This window comes from Rattus rattus, chromosome 7, assembly GCF_011064425.1.
Source record: "Rattus rattus isolate New Zealand chromosome 7, Rrattus_CSIRO_v1, whole genome shotgun sequence".
Taxonomy (NCBI): Eukaryota; Metazoa; Chordata; class Mammalia; order Rodentia; family Muridae; genus Rattus; species Rattus rattus.
In genome coordinates this window covers 127301752-127307533 of record NC_046160.1, presented here as the reverse complement: position 1 = coordinate 127307533, position 5782 = coordinate 127301752, and the positions used below count along the sequence as shown (strand labels likewise).

At 49.4% G+C, this 5782-nt stretch overlaps 1 long non-coding RNA gene across 1 annotated transcript; it reads right to left on the bottom strand.

Annotated features, from left to right (window-relative positions):
* Positions 1 to 1209: 1209 nt before the first annotated feature.
* On the bottom strand, positions 1210 to 4657 carry LOC116905468. Its single transcript, XR_004388540.1, has 3 exons — positions 4239 to 4657; positions 2650 to 2749; positions 1210 to 2397 (listed from the first exon to the last, which is right to left on the bottom strand). It is a non-coding gene; the product is annotated as an uncharacterized LOC116905468 (long non-coding RNA).
* Positions 4658 to 5782: the final 1125 nt, after the last annotated feature.

The window sequence follows — 5782 nt, the reverse complement described above, 5'->3', positions numbered from 1 at the left end:
AGGAAGAGTCTATGCTTTGAAACTCTCAAACTCTGAACTGCACACTCGACATGCTTTTGCTCACATCTGTCAATCAATTAAAAAGGAAGCGATGTGATAGAAACTAGATTTTTATGTACAGATTTGCCTTGGGAAATTAGATTACAGGATGATTCATTCAATAAACTCTCAGGTCTCAAGATAAGAAAATAAATAAACAAAAACCACTTGCCATCTGGCCAGCCATCTGCTTGCCTGCCATCAGCAAGGGGACGACACCCACATCGTGTTCCTGAACCTGACACCGGGTACAGAGAGCCGTTCAAGGAGGGATTTTGTGCTCAAAAGAGGTCAGTGTTTAATATCTTCTACGAACAAACACCATGATGTGGACACCGTCCCTTGGGTCCTCTCTGGACAGCTGTGGCGGTCCTGCCCAGGCTTCTCCTGTGAAAGAGACAGATGGTGAGGTATTGCGCCCAGAGAATATTTTACCCTCAAAGATGGAGGGCTCCCTCTGGGCCTACACGTACCTGGGATGGTAGTGTTGAGTACCGGCACTTAGAAGCCTGCCAATAAAGCACAAAGCTAAATGTGAAACGGAACTGAACACACCAGGTTACCTTGGATGACGACCAGAGGCATTTCTGGCCAAGTGTCCTCTGCATTCCTTTGGTGAATCCGCGATAAACTCCCCTCCAGAAGTATGTGGGCCTAGGGGCCTTGGGCTGGGTGGCAGGTGTCACAGATATAATGTATGGCGTGCTCACTGCTCCACCAGCACCGAGGCCAGTACCCACCAGGTGGAAAGGGATTTTTCAACCTAGGAAAATGGGTTGACCACGCCTGTTCCGTGCCCCGTAGCCTTTCTCCATGGGCATAAAGGGAGAGCAGTTGCTTTTCCAAAGGTGTTTCTATCCTTTGCGGGACAGAACCCCCCCAAAAATACCAGGTAGAGCCACAGCCCAAGGGCATCACTGAACCAGTAGGAAGTCAGTGCTCTAAGTGTGTGGCTGAAGTTACTATCTTTCTGAAGAGGTCAGCACTGGGTTTTGATGAGTTATGACAGCAGTCACGTGAGTGTACCTAAAGCTTTGATCATAACTTGAGCAAAGAAAGAGCTAGATTGCAACCCAGCAAAGGGTAGCCCTAAGAGCGATCCCATTTATCTCGTATTGACTCAGCTTCAGGAATCCCTTCAGGGGAGATGCATGGATGAGGTGTTCACACACTCTCTCAAGAGAGCCACCGAGGGTCCCTGCTCAAACAGCCACACTCAAAGGAGGAGGCTACCAGAGGAGGTTAGCCATAAAGATGAGTCTACTGGGAAAAAGGGGTTTTCAGGGGTGCCTCACACCCACTCCAGAGGATAGCTCACGGGGTAGGGGGACTAACTTCGGTGATCAGAGACAAACAGCAGTGACTGATGATGGTGTGCTGTTCCCTGGTCCCCATCATGGCCAGCACCCACAGTCCTCAAGGCCTTGCTGATGGCCACGGAGACATTGAGGTTACTGAGAAAGGCTGCTGTGGGGGCCCAGTCTTTTCTAGAGTTATAGTGTATGTGACACTCACCGACAGGTAAGTCTTGGTGCAGACACCTGCAGCTGACTTCTAGACACTTGTCGTCAGAGGGAAATGGTGGTTGGCTTGAACTGGCTGTTTGATTATAATGCTGTCCTTTGATTTTTATAATTTTCTGGGCTTCTCTTATCTGAACTCCAGCCTACAAAAGAGTGTGCTTCCTGGTTTCCCTTACTGACTATACCTGTCCCAGGAAGTGGGCATTCAGACACTAAGGATCTCTGGACCTAGCAACACACAGAGCCAAGGCAGGGAGAGTAGGGGAAATTGTGCTTCTTTGAGGTAAATGCTCCCGTGCACATGGAGAAAAGTAACAGGTGACCCAAAACCCCTCGAACCCTTCCCTCCCTCTCTTCCACGGGGAGCTCTCCAAGGTGAGATTTGATATCGAAAAAGAAGTGCACCATGTTTGTTTCGTCACAAATAAAAGCGAAAAATAACATGGGCAACTTCTTTTCAGGTACCACGGGTGAGCTCTTGCTTGTTCCAGCAGTGTGTCTGAGTGTTAAGGGATGCTGAAGGGCAGGCAGGAGGGGTGGTGGGTGAGGGAGATACTGTCTTGGCCTGGGAGAGGACGGGCGTAGGGTAGGGGCGTCCCAGAGCAGAGAGGAATGGCTCAGTACTTATCATCACCATAGGAATCCAGCCCCAACCCCCTCTACCTCAGGATCCCAGGAAGTCCTGGTGCGTAGAACTTTGTCATCAAGGTTGATGATTCTAAGATGTTGGCTACCATCCTTGCCACTGTTCCTGGAGTGCTACTCAGGAGAAATCGGATGGTGCTGGACTCCAAGACCCAATCTACTTCCTCAGATCCAGGGTCCTCTTCTGCAGCTGAAGAGAAGGAGGAGGAGGAGGAGGAGGAAGAAAAAGAAGAAGAAGAAGAAGAAGAAGCAGAAGCAGAAGCAAGCAGAAGAAGAAGAAGAAGAAGAAGAAGAAGAAGAAGAAGAAGAAGAAAAAAAATAAATAAAAGGACAAAGGACTAGGTGGCAAAATACAGGTGACCCCCTCCCTGGATGCCCTGTAGGTAAGCTCCTCCCACCCAGAAGTGACTTGCAACTTGGACAAACACAACAAACAGCTCACAGAGCACTGGGAAGCACCAGCACGAGAGGAAAGAGCAGATTCCAGGATAGCGCCCATCCATCATCCTGACGCTGTCTTGAACGGGACATATGAGCCTTCCCTGAAAACAAAACACATTGATTAGTGTGCGCTGCCATCATTGGGAGGTTCACACACTACGGCAATGGATCTGGACCACAGCCAGTAATTCCACAAAAGAAAGTGACCTGGTATCAACAGCCTACCTTAGACAGGACAGTGGGAATAGTCAGCAAGAGAACATACCATCCAAAGAATACCAGTTACACTCACTGGCAACTCCTCTCACAGTAAGGAAAGGCTCAACTCAAGCTGACTTACACAGAAAAGAGGCTCCGGGCTAACATAACTTAAAGGTATAGAGACATGTTGAGCTTCAAGGAGTGTCGGATGCAGGTCCCAGGTTGCACTCTTACCCTAATGTCCCTTGGTTCCTTGCTGCCTCTTCAATCTGTTCCCCCATGACAGGTGCCTCCCCCTCTGTGTCTACACAGCTCTGGGTACTAGCTTCTTGAATTCTAGCTGGCCTTCAAACTCACCTCCATTACCACATCAAGTGGCTGAAGGTAACAATGGGATCTACTCAGGCATCTCTCACAGAAATGAAGACCCACTCCCTCTCCTAGAAGCCTCGGTGAACATCCCTCTGCTCCTTTGAAGTTGTGTTGTGGAGGAAGGGCCAACCAACCTAAACCCATTTTGGATAAGAAAGGTCAGAGGACCATTCAAGAAGGGAGATAAAGTCTCAACCCAGGCTCACTACATAGACTACCTTCCTAGACTAACACGTTTTCCCTGAAGTCAGTAGTTGAACCCCCGAAGTCTTCAACGTAGAATAGGATGCTGAAAAAGAAGTGCACCGCGAATGTTTCGTCACATATAAAGCGAAAAACACGCGGGCAACTTCTCATTAAGCACCGTACGTCAGCAGCATAGAACCCTGTGGCTTGTGTACCGCTGTCGTCACTTCCTGTGCGTGAGCAGGCGATCACGCTGCAGCCCCGCTGTACCTAGGGGGCTCTCACAGCTGTGCCCGCTCCACGCAGGCAGAATCAGGATCTTGTAGACAGGCTTTGGAGTGGTCATCCTTTGCAGGGTCTTTGGAGTCTTCTCAGACATCAGAGAATGGTAATACAACAATACTGACTTTGCTTCCCAACATCCAGCTCTAGATCTAGGAGGTGCGACCCATGACCTCTCAGTTGAGGTCACTACCCATCTGCTAACGGGGAGGACCCCAACCTGTGTACCATGGTGGAGGCCCTGAGTCAAAGAGGTCTTCATGAAATGGGAAACAAAAAGATCTGAGTTTTTGCCAGAACCAAGTGATGTCTCCTAGTGTTCTGAGAACAGATTCTGTTGAGCCTCAGCTTATCAGAGAGGAATGGGAATGACATATTGAGCTATAAAAGGACATGAATAAAGCTAGACTTCTTAGGTGTTCCAGGAAGATGGTGCTCCCTCTTGACATCATGGGTATAAGCTACCTCCCCAACCTTCATTGGCTTGACCAATGAAACACGAGCAGAATCACAATAGTCCCCCATCACAGTCTAAGAGTTCCGACTTACTTTCTGTGTCTCTGCCAGGCCTGTAAGAACCACTTGCCAGGAGCCTGGGGGGAGGCGCCACCTTCACCCCCAGGGTAGGTATTCATCCATCAGGAGGTCCTCCTAGGTATGGAAGGCATACTTAGCATTAGCAGAGCAGGACACACATGAAAATGCGATATATTCTTTCAGACAAAACACCCTGACATACCTTTTCCATCGATGGGGACTGTGGTGTCCTTCCCTAAGGAAAATGCCACATCTGGAATACATCTCCTAGGCAGGAACTTGTGCTGGGAAGCAGCCAACTGGTTTAATCCTCAGAAGAAAAGCAAAATTGAGCAGACATGGAGATGAGCAAGAACAAGGAAGCCTCTTCCATAAGTGGCAGATGTAGGCTTGATGCTGGGCTAGAGAGATCTATCACTCACCCCGGGGGTTAGAGCTTCACATTCAGGAGATCCTCCAGGATGGTGTTCTTCGCTGTAAAGATATGGATCATAAATGCTCGCCACGCCCATGGGAAGCTCACCACATAGCTTTCCTTAAGTACTACAGAGCCATGTTGGCATCAGGTTCACAGGTGCTGGCTTATACACAACACCCCGGGCCCAACCAAGGATTTAGTGGACCACAGCAGGTGCCTCACACACCCTACATTAGCATAGACGAGATCAGACTCTCCCTATGGATCCTGATAGGAGCAACCCTTCTCAAATCCATCTGTGGTCAGCCTGACACCCACCTACGGCAGGATGTGACATTATGGATTGAAAGGAAGGAGGAAGAGGAGTTGCGGAGAAGAGAGATGGCTCTGGCCACACAAGCATGAGGATCCGGGTTCAATGTCGAAAGGGCAAGCACTGTGTATGTACCTGTAATCTGTGAGCCTGAGAGGCAGGGACAAGCAGATCCCTGGGGTTTGCTGGCCAGCCGAAAATCAGTGCATTCCAAGTTCAACAAGAGACCATCTCAAAAAAAAAAAAAAAAACAGAAAGTAGTTATGGAAGACACATGACACACCTGGCCTGCACGCGTGCACGCGTACACATACACACACACACACACACACACACACAACACACAAAAGCAGAAGAAGATCCCCTTAAAAGCTAACTCCACTTGAAATATTTCAGATTCACAATGGCCTCAACCCCACCCATATCTTCTTCATAGCTGCCGTGTGCACCAAGGTATCATCCCACAGACGGTCTGGGTGCTGGCGGATAGTAAAACGGGTGACCTACAGCATAAATGAAGTGCACGTCACCGGTTTACCATCCTCACAGCTACCCCGAGAGCAGTAAGCACCACTGTCCCTTCAGTCACGTTGCTGGCGTGTCCTTATGGCGACTGTGAGGAAGACCTTGCTGAAAAGCCATCACACACCAAGAGTCACCTCACAGTTCAAAGCCACAGGGAGCAGCCTCAAGTCACCACAGGGACCCTGGCCCTTCTTCAAATGACTTTCCTTGTCACACAGTCCAGGGAAGAGCAGTCCAGGTCCCCTTCCCTGAAGGCTTCATCAGGGACAGGGAGTGCCTACCGGGTGGGATTTGATACTA